Genomic DNA, 20,802 nt, shown 5'->3' with positions numbered 1-20,802 from the left:
GATTCGTGTTAAAAAGGCTTTTATTCATGTGTGTGTATGTATGTATGTGTATGCATGTGTCTGTATTTGTGTGCATGTGTCTGTATTTGTGTGTGTATGTGTGTGTGTATGTGCACATGTGTCTGTATGTGTGTGAGTGCACATGTGTCTGTGTGAGTGCACATGTGTCTGTGTGTGTGCACATGTGTCTGTGTGTGTGCACATGTGTCTGTATGTGTGTGTGTGTGTGTGTGTGTGTGCGCACATGTGTCTGTGTGTGTGTGCGCACATGTGTCTGTGTGTGTGTGCGCACATGTGTCTGTATGTGTGTGTGCACATGTGTCTGTGTGTGTGCACATGTGTCTGTATGTGTGTGTGCACATGTGTCTGTATGTGTGTGTGCACATGTGTCTGTATGTGTGTGTGTGTGCACATGTGTCTGTATGTGTGTGTGTGCACATGTGTCTGTATGTGTGTGTGCACATGTGTCTGTATGTGTGTGTGTGTGTGTGTGCACATGTGTCTGTATGTGTGTGTGCACATGTGTCTGTATGTGTGTGTGCACATGTGTCTGTATGTGTGTGTGTGCACATTTGTCTGTATGTGTGTGTGTGTGTGCACATGTGTCTGTGTGTGTGTGTGTGCACATGTGTCTGTATGTGTGTGTGTGCACATGTGTCTGTGTGTGTGCACATGTGTCTGTATGTGTGTGTGTGTGTGCACATGTGTCTGTATGTGTGTGTGTGCACATGTGTCTGTATGTGTGTGTGTGTGCACATGTGTCTGTATGTGTGTGTGTGTGTGTGTGTGTGTGCACATGTGTCTGTATGTGTGTGTGCGCGTGTGCGCACATGTGTCTGTATGTGTGTGTGCGCGTGTGCGCACATGTGTCTGTGTGTGTTTTTTTTTTTTATTGCACTGCACCAAAAGCACCCTACATTTTCCAATGTGTGGGGTACCATTAAGAATTAACGGTGCCCCCTAAAGTGCAGAGCATTCGTCTGTGTGTTGGGAACGAGTGCGACAAAGGCAAGAGAATTCTTGTTGGGCTGTGTATTAGTGCTCAGATGGACACACTTAGACCGAATTTTCGATGGTTCGCTGGATTCCCAAAGCTTTGGAAATGGCTTTATAACCCTTTCCAGACTGATAGATCTCAATTACTTTCTTTCTCAATTGTTCCTGAATTTCTTTGGGTCTCGGCATGATGTGTAGCTTTTAAGGATCTTCTGGTGGACCTTACTGTGTCAAGCAGCTCCTATTTAAGTGATGTCTTGATTGTGAACAGGTGTGGCAATAATCAGGCCTGGGTGTGGCTAGAGAAATTGAACTCAGGTGTGGACAACCACAGTTTTAGTATGTTTTAACAAGGGGGGCAATCACTTTTTCACACAGGGCCATGATGGTTTGGATTTTTTTTTCACCTTTAATAATAAACACCTTCATTTACAAATTGCATTTTGTGTTTACTTGTGTTGTCCTTGACTATTGTTTAAATTGGTTTGATGTTCCGAAACACTTAAGTGTGACAAACATGCAAAGGAACAGGAAATGAGGAAGGGGGCAAACACTTTTTCACACCACTGTAACTACATTAATTGTTTTTTTAGACTTTCCTGGAATTTAGATATAACATACATATACAGTATTTCACAAAAGTGAGTACACCCCTCACATGTTTGTAAATTCTTTATTATATCTTTCCATGTGACAACACTGAAGAAAGGACACTTTGCTACAATGTAAAGTAGTGAGTGTACAGCTTGTATAAATTTGTGTAAATTTGCTGTCCCCTCAAAATAACTCAACCCGCAGCCATTATTGTCTAAACCACTGGCAACAAAAGTGAGTAGACCCCTAAGTAAAAATGTCCAAATTGGGCCCAATTAGCCATTTTCCCTCCCAGGTGTCATGTGACTCGTTAGTGTTACAAGGTCTCGGGTGTGAATGGGGAGCAGGTGTATTCAATTTGGTGTCATCGCTCTGACTCTCTCATACTGGTCACTGGAAGTTCAACATGGCACCTCACGGCAAAGAACTCTCGGAGGATCTGAAAAAAAGAGTTTTTATTCTACATAAAGATGGCTTAGGCTACAAGAAGATTGCCAAGACCCTTAAACTCAGAACAGGCCTCGCCATGGTTGACCAAAGAAGTTGAGTGCACGTGCTCAGCGTCATATCCAGAGGTTGTCTTTGGGAAATAGACATATGAGTGTTGCCAGCATTGCTGCAGAGGATGAAGGGGTGGGGGTCAGCCTGTCAGTGGTCAGACCATACTTCACACACTGCATCAAACTGGTCTGCATGGCTGTCATTCTAGAAGGAAGCCTCTTCTAAAGATGATGCACAAGAAAGCCCACAAACAGTTTGCTGAAGAAAAGCAGACTAAGGACATGGATTACTGGAACTGTGTCCTGTGGTCTGTTGGGACAAAGATAAACTTATTTGGTTCAGATGGTGTCAAGCGTGTGTGACACCAACCAGGTGAGGAGTACAAAAACAAGTGTGTCTTGCCTACAGTCATGCATGGTGGCAGAATGCCAAGGTCTGGGGCTGCATGAGTGCTGCAGGGAGCATCAGTTCATTGAGGGAACCATGAATGGCAACATGTACTGTGACATACTGACCCTGAGCATGATCCCCTCCCTTTGGAGACTGGGCTGCAAGGCAGTATTCCAACATGATAAAGACCCCAAACACACCCCCAAGATTACCACTGTCTTGCTAAAGAAGCTGAGGGCAAAGGTGATGGACTGGCCAAGCATGTCTCCAGACCTAAACCCTATTGAGCATCTGTAGGGCATCCTCAAATGGAAGGTGGAAGAGCGCAAGGTCTCTAACATTCACCAGCTCCGTGATGTCATCATGGAGGAGAGGAAGAGGACTCCAGTGGCAACCTGTGAAGCTCTGGTGAACTCCATGCCCAAGAGGGTTAAGGCAGTTCTGGAAAAATATGGTGGCCACACAAAATATTGACACTTTGGGCCGAATTTGAACATTTTCCCTTAGGGGTGTACTCACTTTTGTTACCAGCGGTTTAGACATGAATGGCTGCATGTTGAGTTATTTTGAAGGGACAGCAAATTTACACTGTTGCAGGCTGTGCACTCACTACTTTACATTGTTGCAAAGTGTCATTTCTTCAGTGTTATCACATGAAAAGATATAATAAAATATTTATAAAAATGTGAGGGGTGTACTCACTTTTGTGAGATACCATATATATATATTCAAACTGGTATCAGGATAGCAGAGGGTGAGCACATCTGCCCTCCAGTACTAGCAGAAACCAAATTGTAGCAATAAAAAGATGGGGGGGGGGGGGATCACTGCTAATGCTGATACAAAAGACAAAGAGGCATTTAATAAAGTCAACAGGTGAAGGATAAAGGCGCCAACATTCTCTGCGCTGACAAGGTTTTTTTTTTTTTTTTTTTCTAGATCAACAGTGCCATCTGGTGGACAGCATTGATATTACCAAAATAATTACTACATAATTGTATGAATGCAATTTAAATACCATATATAAAATGTAAATACCGTATATAAAACAATAAAATTGTTCCAAAATGTAAAAAATTGATAAACGGCTGTACTGAATATATAATCTATCCTACAAAGCAATATTTACTGCTACAAAAGTTTATAAAGTAGAACTATAGTCCAAAGTTTTTTTTTGCTATCTGTGTCCCATTGGAGAGATTTCGCTAACTTTCTGTCCGATTGCCAAAACAGGACGTGAGAAGAAATCCCTGCAAGTTAAGGGAAACAACTCCCCCCAGAATTAGTGTCCCCACTGGAAGATTTCCCTGCTATTGCTTTTTTGGAGACAAACCAAAATTTGGGATATTGTTTTACTTTCATTTTCAATGATAAAGGTAAACAAGATAAATAGGATGAATCTCCCTAATGGGGACACTATCAGCAATAAAAAGCTAATAGGTGTTCTAATAAATAAATAAATGCAATGAGGGAGCTCTCAGCACAGAAACCTCAGTCCCCGTGGATGCATATGTGCACATACGGAGGAAATGTAAATGAGAGACACCTATTAGCAAAAGTATGTAGTCATAGGACACAGCCCCATGCCACGCCCCCTAAAGGAGAGTTCTACGAAAATAAAAAAGTGCTTTTTTTTACTATTATTCCTTTATATTGGTTTTTGACATTTACAAATGCATCAATTTAGAAATGGGATAAAATGTTTAGCACTGCAAAACACTTTTGGAAAGATAAATGCATTTTATATACAAGTATACAGTGCCTTGCGAAAGTATTCGGCCCCCTTGAACTTTTCAACCTTTTGCCACATTTCAGGCTTCAAACATAAAGATATAAAAATTTTATTTTTTGTGAAGAATCACCAACAAGTGGGACACAATTGTGAAGTGGAACGAAATCTATTGGATTTTTGAAACTTTTTTAACTAATAAAAAAATGAAAAGTGGGGCGTGCAAAATTATTCGGCCCCCTTGCGTTAATACTTTGTAGAGCCACCTTTTGCTGCGATTACAACTGCAAGTCGCTTGGGGTATGTCTCTATCAGTTTTGCACATCGAGAGACTGAAATTCTTGCCCATTCTTCCTTGCAAAACAGCTCGAGCTCAGTGAGGTTGGATGGAGAGCGTTTGTGAACAGCAGTTTTCAGCTCTTTCCACAGATTCTCGATTGGATTCAGGTCTGGACTTTGACTTGGCCATTCTAACACCTGGATACGTTTATTTGTGAACCATTCCTTTGTAGATTTTGCTGTATGTTTGGGATCATTGTCTTGTTGGAAGATAAATCTCCATCCCAGTTTCAGGTCTTTTGCAGACTGCATCCATCTTCCCCTCAATTTTAACCATCTTCCCTGTCCCTGCTGAAGAAAAGCAGGCCCAAACCATGATGCTGCCACCACCATGTTTGACAGTGGGGATGGTGTGTTGGGGGTGATGAGCTGTGTTGCTTTTGCGCCAAACATATCGTTTTGCATTGTGGGCAAAAAGTTTGATTTTGGTTTCATCTGACCAGAGCACCTTCTTCCACATGTTTGGTGTGTCTCCCAGGTGGCTTGTGGCAAACTTTAGACAAGACTTTTTATGGATATCTTTGAGAAATGTCTTTCTTCTTGCCACTCTTCCATAAAGGCCAGATTTGTGCAGTGTACGACTGATTGTTGTCCTATGGACAGACTCTCCCACCTCAGCTGTAGTTCTCTGCAGTTCATCCAGAGTGATCATGGGCCTCTTGGCTGCATCTCTGATCAGTCTTCTCCTTGTCTGAGCTGAAAGTTTAGAGGGACGGCCAGGTCTTGGTAGATTTGCAGTGGTCTGATACTCCTTCCATTTCAAAATGATTGCTTGCACAGTGCTCCTTGGGATGTTTAAAGCTTGGGGAATCTTTTTGTATCCAAATCCGGCTTTAATCTTCTCCACAACAGTATTACGGACCTGCCTGGTGTGTTCCTTGGTCTTCATGATGCTCTCTGCGCTTTCAACAGAACCCTGAGACTATCACAGAGCAGGTGCATTTATACAGAGACTTGATTACACACAGGTGGATTCTATTTATCACCATCAGTCATTTAGGACAACATTGGATCATTCAGAGATCCTCGCTTAACTTCTGGAGTGAGTTTGCTGCACTGAAAGTAAAGGGGCCGAATAATTTTGCACGCACCACTTTTCAGTTTTTTATTTGCTAAAAAAGTTTAAAATATTCAATAGATTTCGTTCCACTTCACAATTGTGTCCCACTTGTTGGTGATTCTTCACAAAAAATTAAAATTTGATATCTTTATGTTTGAAGCCTGAAATGTGGCAAAAGGTTGAAAAGTTCAAGGGGGCCATATACTTTCGCAAGGCACTGTATATAGCTGAGACCAAAATGAGGGACAAATGAGGAGGAAAGAGGGACAGAGGAACATTGTTCCATATCAGGAACAGTCCTTCGAAATCAGGTACATTTTTTGAGCTATGTGTGCTGTAAGTGGGTATCAAGGCCCACCCACTGCTGCACATTTGTGTTAAGTGGTCTGCAATCAGTAAAGAACAGGGTTTAGAACAAAGAAACCATAATACAACGTAGAGCTGCACGATTCTGGCTAAAATGAGAATCACGATTTTTTTGCTTAGAAGATAGATCACGATTCTCTCACGATTCTCGCAGCGTAACATCATATTTCACATTAAAAGAAGAAAAATTGGACTAACTTTACTGTTTAATTTTTTTTTTATTAATTGAAGTGTATTTTTTCCCAACAAATTGCATTTGAAAGACCGCTGGGCAAATACAGTGTGACATAAAATATTGCAGCAATTGCCATTTTATTCCCTAGGGTCTCTGCTAAAATATATATAATGTTTGGGGGTTCCAAGTAATTTTCTAGCAAAAAATATTGACTTTAACTTAAAGAGGAGTTTCCCTTAAAAAAAAAAAAAAAAATTAAAAGTCAGCAGCTACAAATACTGCAGCTGCTGACTTTTAATAATCGAAAACTTACCTGTCCCAGGGTCCAGGGATGCGGGGGAACGAAGCCTCGCTTGTCCCCCTCCTCTCAGCGGCGGCGGCATTGCAACTGTGGGCACCTGGCTGTGGCTTCACAGCCAGGCACCCACTGTACATGCGTGAGCGGCTGACTGACAGGAGGAAGGGGGCGGAGCTGAGCCCTTCCTGCACCAAGGGAAAGTGACGTCAGGAGCCCAGGCACTGAAGGAGGCAGACTACGAGGGACCCCCTAGCAACAGGCATTTAGAGGTGAGTTTAAAAAAAAATCCCAATTTATTTTTATTTTTTTTTTGAAATTTTAAGCTTTTTTTTGTGTGTGTGTGGAATACTTTTAAGAAAGAAGTGTCAGAAGAAAAAGATTTGGACTTTAAGTGGTTAAGCTTCCTGGATTTGTTGTTGAAAACTTGGGACTGCCTGAATTATTTTTTTACACAGAAGTTCTATCCCTTTGATCTAAGAAGGAAGTTAGTTACAATCTTTCAAGTTATAAACTTGGCAGACTGCCCAGATGCTTTCTTTTGACAGCTGAGTGAGCATATAATCTCTCCACTTGTTTATATGAAAGAATCCGCAAACTCAGCAGGAGAGATCCTCAGAGGGGGTGAATCAAGATCACAATTTTTTAACGATTAATTGTGCATAACCAACTTTGTTCACACAGGGCAAAGCAACAGATTAAAGTGGTAGTAAAGCATTAAAAAAAAAAAATCGGACCCCGGGCAGTTTAAGTCATAATGTGCTAGTATGCATCGTGGGAGAGCAAAGAGATTGCATCACCTCCCGCATCACCGCTTTTGGATCCGCCTCCACATATACTGAATTGTGATTGTGCATACGGGTTCCTCCATTTATGTGCTTAAATGCTGGATTTCTAAGGAGGCTGTCGCAGCCTTTAGTAAGTTATTTCACTGAACTTCACCCTCACAAAGTGACACTCTGCATCTGGTGGCTGTGGTAGGCTGGTGACGAACTGCATCTGGTGGCTGTGGTAGGCTGGTGACACACTGCATCTGTTGGCTGTGGTAGGCTGGTGACAAACTGCATCTGGTGGCTGTAGTAGGCTGGTGACAAACTGCATCTGGTGGCTGTGGCAGGCTAGTAGTGACACTCTGCATCTGGTGGCTGTGACAGGCTAGTGACACTCTGCATCTGGTGGTTGTGGTAGGCTGGTGACCTGCTGAATCTGTTAGTTGTGGCAGGCTGGTGACACACTGCATCTGGTAGTTGTGGCAAGCTGGTGACACGCTGCATCTGGTAGTTGTGGCAGATGGGTGACACGCTACATCTGGTGTTTGTGGCAGGCTGGTGACTCGCTGCATCTGGTGGTTGGGGCAGACGGGTGATACGCTGCATCTGGTGTTTGTGGCAGGCTGGTGACTCGCTGCATCTGGTGGTTGGGGCAGGCTAGTGACACTCTGCATCTGGTAGTTGTGGCAGGCTGGTGACATGCTGCATTTGGTAGTTGTGGCAGGCTGGTGACACACTGCATCTGTGTCAGAAACCATGAATCAGACTGAGACAGAAGTACAGTTAAATCTCACTTGTTTAATAATAATAAAAAAGGTAAACAGACTAAACATAGTCAAAACATAAGAATTGTAAAAAAGAAAATTGTGCTGGACAGAAAAACACACTTATATAGCAGTAACACCACGTGAGATACACACCAATAACAATAAAAATCCAAAAAAGGTTGCGCTCATAAAAATGATAAATAAATTAAATAAATATACAAAAAATGAATCAATTCATAATGTGAACAGTAAATAAATAAATGATAAATCCTGTAAATAAAGGGTTAAAATAATTAAGATATTGATGAACTGTGAATAAATAAATATGTCAATAGCAATGAACCAAATAGAATTTCAATAATAGTGAAAATTAATTCTGAAAATGAATTCATGAATGTGTTCATAGAAAAAATTCCATATAGAAAGAAGTGTCCACATAACAAATAATAAAAATGAATCAGTCCACAGTCCGTGAAGAAATCAAGTGACAGTTTGAAATGCTTTCCACAATGAAGTGACTTGTGCTGAAAAAAATCCCACCACCAAATGAAATGCAGGCTTACCAGCTGTGAAAACTTGAATGCATATGGCCATAACCCGGCCGGGGGCCTTTCCTTACACGTGGCCCCATGACGACATCAAATCTGTGATGAAACGTGTCGGGAGGAGCGACGTGCTGACATCAACACGCGCTACGTCCGTCTGTTAGTTAGCACGGGAGTAACATATGGGATGTAATTTGATTAGTGCACTTTTATCGGCCATGGGTGAACCTGTCTTTTGTTGGAGAGTTGGGGGGTGTTGGGGTGTTCTTCTGACCTCTGGGCTGCGATGCATGGCAGTCTCGCCCCCTCCCCCCATTGTTTCCCTTGGTGGTTGGGGATGGGGGCCTGCCTCCTGTGCATCGGTGTCATGATTGTTTTCTCTGCTCGGTGAGATTATACACCTGAGCATGGAGCTCTTTTTCTTCTTTCTCCACCAATTGGAGCTTCATGACGCTGGTGGGGACCCGCCCTTTGCTGGGGATTTAAGCTCTCTGTGTTAGCCAGCTGACCATTTCACCTTGTTCATCCACACAAGCAGGATTCCAGGCATATCTGCAGCCATTGAATCATACACAAGGTAACTGAGATTTACTTACATTCTTCAGATCACCTTTATATGGGGGGTCTGATTTATGGTGACCCATAGTGGGTACATATTGCATACTTTCTCTTACTGTAGTTTAATTATTACATTTAAAATGATTGCATTAATTGCATATTATTCATTTATTTTATTTACCTACAAGTATGGATTTGTTCCATCAATAGCAAATAATCTCAATAGGTTTTATCTCTATATTTCTGCAGAATAGTACGGCCTGGTAAGCACACATCATATACTATCATGGTCACCTGGGCTTTACACAGCTCCTATCCTCGTTTTGGGTGCGATTCCTCACCTCAGCCCCGTGGGAGATCGATATCCCTGTCCTCTGTATCTCCTGGACAGATGTTTGGTATCACCTTTGGGCCGGACAGTAAGTTATAGCCCCCCCTTTTCTTGAGAGATGGTTCTCCGTTTAAAGGTTATCCCATATTTATAGATACTCTTGATCTAATTTCAGAGCATTTGTACTCCTGATGATTGGCAAGAGCCATGAAACGTGCGTCGAGTATATATCCAACTGATGCCCAGATCATTTCGACTTACTATGAGCAATTGCTAATGTTTATTGGTTTTATGAATGGATGAGTATGTCTACACATCTGTATTGCTAATGATGTTGTATTGTACTTTGCAAAATGACTGTATATCTAAACAAATGTATTTAAAGAAATGTACCAAAGTAAATTGTGTCCTATATCTTAGTTTGACACTTTTTTTGATATGGTTTGTACTTAATAAATAAATATATTTTTTATCCAGCAACACGCCTCATTTAAAGTCCCATTTCCCCTTTTTTGAATATTGAATTCATAAATGTGTTCATAGAGAAAATTCCATATAGAAAGAAGTGTCCACATAACAAATAATAAAAATGAATCAGTCCACAGTCCGTGAAGAAATCAAGTGACAGTTTGAAATGCTTTCCACAATGAAGTGACTTGTGCTGAAAAAAATCCCACCACCAAATGAAATACAGGCTTACCAGCTGTGAAAACTGAAATGCATATGGCCATAACCCGGCTGGGGGCCTTTCCTTACACGTGGCCCCATGACAAAATCAAATCTGTGATGAAACGCGTCGGGAGGAGCGACGTGCTGACATCAACGCGCGCTACGTCCGTCTGTTAGTTAGCACGGGAGTGTGTTCTGTAACCGGCCGGCCACAATTTTATGCAAATTTTTAAGTTCTTTTTGTCTATACGCTGCAGCGTTTCTTACTTTTGAATAAAATACCCTATGGTTTTTACCTATGATTGCTCCATTTTTCCTTCTTTTGAGCAAACACCTATCTACCCTTCGCCATATTATTTGGTATCAGTGGAGAGCTGAATGAGTAAGGCTGAGAGACTTTTCACAGAAGAGTTGCCGATTGGATCTTTTGGCGATTGGATCGTGTGGTGAGAACCCTCTGAGGAAAAGGCCCCGGCCGGGCTATGGCCATATGCGTTTAAGTTTTCACAGCTGGTAAGCGTGCATTTCATTTTGTGGTGGGATTTTTTCAGCACAAGTCACTTCATTGTGGAAAGCATTTCAAGCTGTCACTTGATTTCTTCACGGACTGTGGACTGATTCATTTTTATTATTTTTTATGTGGACACTTCTTTCTATATGGAATTTTCTCTATGAACACATTTATGAATTAATTGTCACTATTATTGAAAATCTATTTGGTTCACTGCTATTGATATTTATTTATTCACAGTTCATCAATATTTGAATTATTTTCACCCTTGGTTTACAGGATTTATCATTTATTTATTTACTGTTCACATTATGAATTGATTCATTTTTAGTATCTTTATTTAATTTATTTATCATTTTTATGAGTGCAACCTTTATTATAGTCAAAACATAGCCAGAGTTCAGGAACCTGTATCTGGTGGCTGTGGCAGGCTAGTGACACGCTGCATCTGGTAGTTGTGGCAGAATGGTAACATGCTGCATCTGGTGGTTGTGGCAGGCTGGTGACATGCTGCATCTGGTAGTTGTGGCAGGCTAGTGACATGCTGCATCTGGTAGTTGTGGCAGGCTGGTGACACGCTGCACCTGGTAGTTGTGGTAAGCTGGTGAGTGACACGCTGCATCTGGTGGCTGTGGGAGGCTGGTGACACACTGCACCTGTTGGCTGTGGCAGACTATTGACACTCTGCATCTGGTGGCTATGAAAAGCTAGTGACACTCTGCATCTGGTGGCTGTGGAAGGCTAGTGACACTCTGCATCTAGTAGCTGTGGTAGGCTGGTGACACGCTGCATCTGGTAGTTGTGGCTGGCTGTTGACACACTGCATCTGTGTCAGAAACCATGAATCAGACTGAGACAGAAGTACAGTTATATCTCACTTGTTTAATAATAATAAAAGGTAAACAGTGTAAACATAGTCAAAACATACCCAGAGTTCAGGAACCAGAACGGATAGTCAGAGAAGCCAAAACATCAGGGAGCCAGAGATGAGCGTAGTAGAACAGTCAGCAGGATCTGGAGCCAGAAGGAATGTCAGCCAAGCAAATCTTTAACAGGAACACAGGCAAGCATCTCTAGAGATGTGACCAAGGCGTAGGCAGAGATCATCTGGGCTGGATGGCTTAAGTAGGCAGGACTGACGAGCAGGATATTCTCAACAGGTGAGTCAATGTGGAGAGATAGGAGCTGACAATTAGCCGACAACTGATCGGCCAGCTCCAAGAAGGAAGGGCTGAGCCTAGCCCTTACAATCTGGTAGTTGTGGCAGGCTAGTGACACACTGCATCTGGTGGCTGTGGTAGGCTGGTGACACTCTGCATTTGGTGATTGGAAGAGGCTGCTGACACACTGCATCTGGTGGCTGTGGCAGACCAGTGACACGTTGCATCTGGTGGCTGCGGGAGGCTAATGACATGATGCATCTGGTGGCTGTGGCAGGCTGGCGACACTCTGCATCTGGTGGCTGTGGCAGGCTGGTGACACTCTGCATCTGGTGGCTGTGGGAGGCTAGTGACATGATGCAACTTGTGACGGGGGCAGGCTAGTGACACTCTGCATCCGGTGGCTGTGGCAGGCTGATGACACTCTGCACCTGGTGGCTGTGGGAGGCTGGTGACACACTGCATCTGTTGGCTGTGGGAGGGTGGTGACACACTGCATCTGGTGACTGTGGCAGGCTAGGGACACGCTGCATCTGGTGGCAGTGGGAGGCTGGTGACACGCTGCATCGGGTGGAAAGATACAGGGAGCAGTATGGAGAGTTGAATTATTTCAAAATAAAAAATCATACATGGGAGATTACTTTCACTTTATCTGTGGTGGCCCCCCTCTTCCGCAGCACATTATCACCTTTCTTTACTCCCTGCCACTCAGTTTAGCTACCATGAGCAAAGAAACACAGCCCTGTGTAACCTATAAGATGCTAATGTTGTAGCTCACATGGACTTATGAGCTCTGTCTATGTGGCTATTCTGGTGCTTGGTGATTAGCCCTGCCCCCCAGTCCTGTCGTATAGAGTAAAGATGGAGCAAATGTCAGCTGATTCATAAATAACTGGCCAAAATGAATTGGTTTTGATAGTGCTGTTGCACCCTCTTGCCTGACATCTTTTGACTTGAAATTTGAAGTAACTAGGCAGCAATAGTCATGTGACCACTAGCTGCATTCAGTCAAGTATACAGTATATGGCCAGTTTCAGCATCTGCGCAGAATGGAGGAAAAAGAGGAGTATGTGCTGCTCGGGAAGGTGGAGTAAAGCAAACCTGTTGCTTTGCATACCCAAGATGAGAAATGAATGGAAGGCTTTGTCAGAAACCATGAACCAGACCGAGACAGACGCACAGTAAAATCACACTTGTTTATTAATAAAAATAAAAAGGTAAATAGAGTAAGCGTAGTCAAAGCTTAGCCAGAGTCCAGTAACCTTATCGGGTAGTCAGCCAAGCCAGAGTTCAGTAACCAGATCGGGAAATCAGCCAAGCCAGAGTCCAGTAACCAGATGGGGTAATCAGCCAGGCCAGAAGTCAGGGATTCAAGTAGAGGAACAGCAAGCAGGATAAGGAGTCAGAAGGGATGTCAGCAAAGCCAGTCTATAAACAGGAACGCAGGAGATGGCGAAGGCAGGAATGAAGTGAGTTGCAGATCTTTAAGTAGGCGGAACTGACGAGCAGATCCACAACAGCTGGTAAATTGTGGAGAGAGATGAGAGCTGGCAATTAGCTGACAGCTGAGCGGCCAGCTCAGAGAAGGAAGGGCTGACCAGCCCTGACAGGCTTATAGTGAAGACACCATATAGATCAATTCACTAAGGGTTAGTGTTGAAAATATATTTATTATCATTTTCATTAAAAAAAGACAGTGAAGAACATGAGATGAACAAAATCAATAGACAGCTATAGGTTCACATATACAAGGAGTCAGCCCGGTGGCTATCGCCCGTAGCTAGGCTTCTGCTTACTAGCATGGTAAAACCGAGAAGAAAGGCCGTCTTCTGGTGTATTAAACTATTCTAATTAACAGTTCTCGTAGTTCACAACATAATGTAATACTTGTAAGTTGTATTCAGTAAAAGAAAAGAAAAGGAAAGACCAAGGTAGAGAGAGGAAGGTAGAAGGGGGGGGGGGGGGGATAGAGGAAGAGGGGGTAGTGGGGTTAATCAAGAGGAAACATGTGGATATAAGGTAGGGAGGAACAGTGGGGAGGGTTGGAAGGGAGCTGAGGAGCACTAAAAGTTTTCCTGCAGGCTCGACAGCTTATTCATTAGGGTGTCAGAGGTGGAGAAGCAGAGCCAGACCGACCACAGCGTTGTAAATTTGACAAACGTGTCATTATCAAGGGCTAGCTTCTCCTCCATCCTCATGATGTCATTCATGGTAGAGACCCAATGCGACAGCGGAGGGGTGATCTTTGTTTTCCAATATGAGGGTATGAGTTGCCTTGCCGAAAGAAAGGGCGGATCCTCTCACAGTCCCACCAGACATGTAGGTAAGTCCCAGCAGAGACATCGCAATGCCAGCAGGTGGCCAGAGAAGACGGAAAGATTTTTTTGTAGAGTGGCGGGGTTTCTGTACCACCTAAATAAGATCTTATAATTATTTTCTTGAGAATAACAAGAGATCTTTATTAGGGTTATATAGGGCGTTGAAGCAATTGACTGAAAGTGGCTGACACAGACGCAGGTAAATCTTTGGGGTCCACTGATTCGGGGATCCCCCGTATGCATATGTTATTGCGACGACTACGATTTTCAAGATCGTCCTGTTGATCGTCCTGCTTTGTTGAAGAAAGCTGCTGCAACATGACCGTGTGGGTGTTAAGGATTCTGTCATGCGCCTGCACAGAATCACACAGGCCATCTGCAATGCCCTCTATATCCTTAAAGCGTGCCCCCATGTCCTTCTTTAGGTCAGATATCTCTTTCTTATAAGTTTTCTCAATCCTGTGCACACAGTGCTCAAAGTCTGCTTTAGTGGGCAGGGACCTGATGTAACTGTGGAGGGATCTAATCTGAGCCTGCATGTCCCAGCCTTCCCCTGTTCCCAGGGAGGCATTAGATCGGCTTCTGGTGAGCCTGGGTATAAAATCAGGATCCTCAGGGAGTGAGAATTGGTTGTGTGAGCTCACCTGAGTGTGCAGAGCTGATTCAGAGCATGCTGGGGACGGCAGGGCCGGCTCCATCTTGGATTCTGGCCGGCGCTGTGAAGTGGATCTAAAATGTCCAACATAATTGTCCAAATCGCCCGGTGGACAGTGTCCGCCGCTGCCCTTTGATGCCTTGGGCTTGTCTTTCAGCTGGTTTACTGGCCATTATGAGGTCCGTGGAGCCGAGGGAGCCAGGAGCTGTGTGCAAGCACATCTCACCTCCCCATGCGTCAGGCCACGCCCTCAATTCACTAAGGGTTAAATAATGGCCAACAATTGCGGTAAAATAGCACTTGCTATCACATCACAATCAGATCGATGCTGGCGCTGTAATATCGCTATAGGTAACTTATCCCATTTATGGTGGGCTTGTCCTTCTATTTATAAATTATGGGACCAAGTCATTAAATTATACAATACTGTTGTGGATGAATCAATCAATAATTCTGTTGAATTGACTCTTTTTTATTTTTCATCCCAAACACTACTTAAAACCAAAAAATCTCTTCTTTGTTTTTTTTTATCAGCACTCAGACAATTGATACCAAGATATTGGAAATCTCCCATTGTTCTGACAATTTCAGAGTGGATTGAGACTCTTAAGCTGGGTTCACACTGGAGCGATGCGGGAACGCCGCAAATCCGCGGCGTTTTCCCGCTTCGCATGCCTCCCGCCGGCAGTTCACACTGCCCTATGCGGACTGCTGGGAGTGTCAGTGAAATGTTAATGACACCCCCATATCAGTTTGCATATCGCAGTGCGATCTGCAAACTCGGACAGGAATCGGATCGCATGGTGTGAACACCCATGCGATCAGATTCTGCTGCGGACCAAAAAAAGGGTCCCGTGCGAGTTTGCGGCGGGTGTGATGTGAATTCAGCCATACTATCTGTATGCCAGACCACATGCCGTTAACATGGGGGGAGGGTTCTTGGGGGCGGGGGGAGGCACCACTAGGTGAGGTTGCCAGGTGGCCCTGTCCCATAGCTATGTAGGAAATGTCACACTATGGGAACGTTCGTGGCGCGTGGAGATTTTTTTTTTCTCTTTTTTTGCTTGTGGCAGTGGCGTGATCAACGATGGGTCTACTTCGGGGAGTTCTTTTATACTTAAAAACTATCAATCCCGTACTCATTTACATGGGGAGGGCAGGGATCTGGGGCCCCCCTTGTTAAAGTGGGCTTTCAGATTCTGATAATCCTCCTGCCGATAGACCCCCACAACCCTGGGGAGGAGGCCCTTGTCCCCATAAATGCTGTTTTTTTTATATACATTCAGAGGAGAAGCCAGCTGACAGCTGATGACTCATCGGTTGTTAAGGACGTGGCGGTCACCTTCCCGACCCCCTCCTTAGCAACCAGTTATATACAGTCAATGTACAGCTAAAAGAACGCAAATCGAGTGAAAACACAGTAAAAACACTGTACTTGCATTTTGGATGACATGGTATGAGAAAAGATCCAGGTGTCAGACCCCCAGGGATAAAGGTAAAAACACTGTACTTGCATTTTGGATGTGGGTCCATTGAAGTCTATTACATGCAAAATACTGCACTTTGAGGGGAAAAAAGGGCAGAAAATTGCATTGATGTGAACATGTTCCATAGAAACCCATGTTAAAAAATGTCCCTGAATTTCTGAAAAATGCATCAAAAAACGCATTAGTGTGAATCGAGCCTTAGAGTGCAGACTGCAAGCCAGGCCTTCTCGTCCACATCAGTGCCTGACCTCACAAATGTGCTTCTGAAAGAATTGTCAAACAAAAGCTAAAATTCTAATGATTCCCATCTACCTAAGAGCCATCTGAAAAAAAAAAAAACACTCCTGGGCAGTAATGGCTGCGCCAATGGGAAAAGAGTATGTGGGAAAAATCATGAGGTGGAAAGACAAGCTAGGAAAAGGCACAAGTCCCAAAAAGATTCTAATTTTTTGAGGTTGGAAGAATAAGCGAGAGATAAAAACAAAGGATTCTGTGATCAGCACATCCTCTGAGTTACCATAAACTTGGGGTTTGTCCTTGGTACTAAGTTCACCAACCCTAAAGGTGCCAAACAATGCCCAAGAAAAGGCAACTCGAAACAAGAGAGCCCTAAATGCAGAAACAGACAGAGGGCAAAATGGAGAGGATGTCGGTTAAATTGTGCATAAAAAACAGGTGCCGAAAATAAAGGAAGCAAGTGAGATGTTTCCACCCGTTTTCCTTTAAAATCCTCTCAATAAGAAAACTTTGGACATGTCCTCCTAGCTGAATAGTCTGAACCAAACAATAGAGCAGAGGGAGCGGTACCCACCGTCAAACCACTCACAACTATATCCTGCAGGTAGAGGTGGTATGAGAAAAGATCCAGGTGTCCAACCCCCAGGGGTAAAGGTAGATATCGACAGGTGGAGGCACCCATTCGTCCAAAAGTTGTCGACAGGTTACCTGGGAGGTCTGGGAGGGGAGGCACGGAAGAGGAGCAACAGGAGTCAGTAAACAAGACTACACAAAAAATAAGGACAAGGAAGACCCACAGCAATTAGCTACATCTGAAACCACACACTCAACTGAAGACATCCAAGCACCAGAAAAACACAACAGGGAGAGCAAAGGTGCATGCAGAGAGGCAGTTAACCACTTGACCATAATAGGTAAGGGCTCTAACAGCATAATGATACACAACAAATTGTTGGGCCAATGAGGCCGGTGTCCCATCATATAAGGTCCCCCATCAGATAACGTCCACTGTGTACTGCGCATGCACAGTACACAGCAACACAGATTCCGAAAATAGCCGAGGATGAATGGCGCCTGCTCCGTGAGTCCAGATTCTAGCCCCACCATCCAAGTGGACATAGAGTAGGAATAAAAAAGAGCCAAGCGCAGCGAGGCCGAGCCCGAAGCGTGGCAAGCGAAGCTCGCCCACGAGGGGCCCTCTAATTTTCACAACCCTATGTCCGCTTGGATGATGGGGCTATCACCTCCACTCACGGCGCCGTTCAGCTTCGGAGATTTTCCGAAGCTCCTTCTGACCCGTACTGCGCATGCAGAAGATACTGCCACTCCGGACACTATATGATGGCAGGACACTATCTGCCAGAACACCGGCCAAGGTTCAGCAGACCAGTCATCCTGGAATAAAATGCCAAAGCTACAGGAGCTGAATGCAGACCTGTAAAAAACACCAGCTCTATGTTTGACAATTCCTCCATTCATCAAAGACCATTAGAGGAGTGCAAGAAGGACAACTGCGCTTCCAAGTCATCATGCATAGGAGCTGATAATTGGTACGTAATAACGTGTATCTGATATACATATCATAGGTGCCTACAGAAGTCACTGCCCATCAGAAGTATGTGGAATGAGAAAACAAGATGGCCCAAAAAGGTTGAAGCTGCTACAGCCTTAGCTTCTTATGCCGCATACACACGACGAATTGTCCGTCGGACTTAGTCTGGCAAACAATCCGGCAAACAGTCCACCGCACTTTCTAACGAACGGACTTGGCCAGACACGGACACTCCAAAAGTCTGGGGATTTCTAATGCGATGACATACAACACGTACGACGGGACTAGAAAAAAGAAGTTCAATAGCCAGTAGCCAATAGCTTCCTTCTCGTACTTGCTTCTGAGCATGCGTCATTCTCAATTTTGAGTCAAAACTACTTTTTTTTTTATTTTTTTTTATTGCGACTTCAGCTTAATCGTTCAAGAGACCAAGGTCACGTTGTCTCTCCTCATGTCTCTGCACAACTCCACATCATCGTGGCATTATATTTATTTCATATCAAAAAGTAAAATATTTATTTATTCTTTATACAAATCCATACTCTTTTCCGTGAGGGGGTTTTCCCTTTTTTTTACCCTTTATCCCCCTTAACCTCCAGGCCCCCACCCTCCCATAGCAACCCCCCCCCCCCCAACCTCTATATCTGCTTTCCTAGTTCTAATTTTCTGGCTCTTTTTTACTTTAGACAGATCGTACTAAAGCCTCATACACACTATCAGTTTTTCTGCTGAGTTTTTCCTTCAGATTTGTAACCTAGAGAAACTGAAGAAGCCACCCATCTGTCTTGACAATGTTCCTGCCAGATCTTTTGAAAATTGCAGGAGCCTTCCCCCCACCCTAGCAAGCAGGAGTGCCCCTTCATAAGGAGGCTTTAGCATTCCGCTTTGTGGGCTTTCTGCCCCAAGATCTCTTTTGACCCTGGTGCTGCCCTTGGGGTCTTCCCCTTGAACCTGACGGTTGAGGGCGTTGAGACTGCCTAGAGGCTGATGCCCCTGGCACAAGTGAGGAAGCACATTTAAAAGGAGAAATGTTTAAACTTCTTCTTTACTGGTGTAGCACTGACCCCCGAAGGAGCTGCTGGTTTGAATTTGGGCCTGCACTCTACCAAGAAACCCCACTAACTTGACTCAATCGACTTGGCACAGCTGTAGTGCAATGTAATACAGTACAACATAAAACAATGTAAAGTACCTGTATAATACCCTCAGGATCCTCTGGCTCCACCTGGTGGGGAAAAACAACACGCCACACAACTGGGCACTTAACCAGAAATATTTTTACTGCAAGTATATTAAAGCAGGTGGTTACAGAGATTGCACTGCCATCCTAACGTAGGATGTCAGTACAAATCAACAGACAAATACAATATGAAAGATATATATATATATATATATATATATATATTTCTGTGTATCTAAACCTGGGAGCTCCCACTACTTTAAAGTTATACGTGAGGCCTCACTTAAAGTACTCGTATCTTCTTTCTTCGCTAGCTAGAGATGACTCCTCTGATATTTGTAATCCAAAAGGTAGGTAAGAGTTAGCTTAAGGTACTCCAGGTATAACTCCAAGAACTTATATACAACGCTTGGGCACTAAAGTGAAGTAGGTCTCAAGCCTACTCAATGTCAGTTGCTCCGTTACGCCTCCGTGGAACAACAGGTTCCAGCGAGGCATGTAAGTGAGTCTAACTGTGTGCAGCAAATTAACAAACGGTGGGCCGTAGCCCGCTCACCAACTGGATCAGAGTTCTGACAGTAGCTTGTCTTTCCGTCAGCTAGGCCAGACACTCTGTATTGCTCCACTGAATCGATCCGGTTCTTCGATTCTCCACCGAGTGCCTTTGGACTTTCTCAATCTGGCTACGATCTTTCTGGCTCCGTCAGGTCACCTCACCAACACAAGCAGTCTGGCGCTCCGCAATAGCTGTTAGCTGCTGCCTCTCGGGACACCCCTCCACAGATTCGCACAGGCAGGTAACGTGGTCCCAAGAGACCTAAAATGGCCGCTGCTGTCCCTTATTTCCCCTACCCAGCATGCACTGCATAAGAGAGTGTTCATGGGTAGGTCACACACGGACTCCTGGGTAACAAGGTCAACCTTCAGAATCCAAAACAAACAGTTCCTGTACAAGACTTTAGGTTGTTCTGAGGTAAATGATAAACAGGTACGTTACCCATATTTGCCCACTAGATGTAATGTCCATATACTTCACATTAAAGCATGTATAATCACATCAATAAACCATGATGTCAGCGTTACACTGGTAAATGAGAGCTTTTCCCATTAGAGATCCTTTGGATGTATTTATCCAGATTGTCTCCAAAATAGTCGTTCACCATGAAAGGGGAAACTGGTCAAGAGTTTTTTTTTACACGGTGCTTCGGCTGACCAATTTTTCAGCCATAGAACTCTGCGAGAATGCACTAGTCCAAGCATAAGCCATGAGGCTTGAATGATAGAATCTTTCATAGCATCTACTGCTGATCAGGCAGAATCTTAAGTATCTCCACAAACTGTTCCTTAATGGACTGAGATACACCAATTGCCGCAAGAACCAGCTGCGCTACTGAACTTGCTAAAGACATATTGCTTTTGGAAAGAAGTTCCAACTTTTTATCTGATGGATTATTTAACATTAGAGGTTACCCACAATCCTGGACCTGCAACAGCACCCTGCCAGTAAAAACTTTATGGCCTTACTACCAAAAAGTACTGGATCCCAGGGTCCAGCTCTCTAAAAAGAGAAACATTTGCAAGCAAAACCTTTTTTCTTCCACAATCCTGGACCTGCAA

This window comes from Lithobates pipiens, unplaced genomic scaffold (assembly GCF_037356315.1).
Source record: "Lithobates pipiens isolate NorthernLeopardFrog02 unplaced genomic scaffold, aLitPip1_a1.2 Scaffold_3, whole genome shotgun sequence".
NCBI lineage: Eukaryota > Metazoa > Chordata > Amphibia > Anura > Ranidae > Lithobates > Lithobates pipiens.
This window is presented reverse-complemented; position numbering follows the sequence as displayed.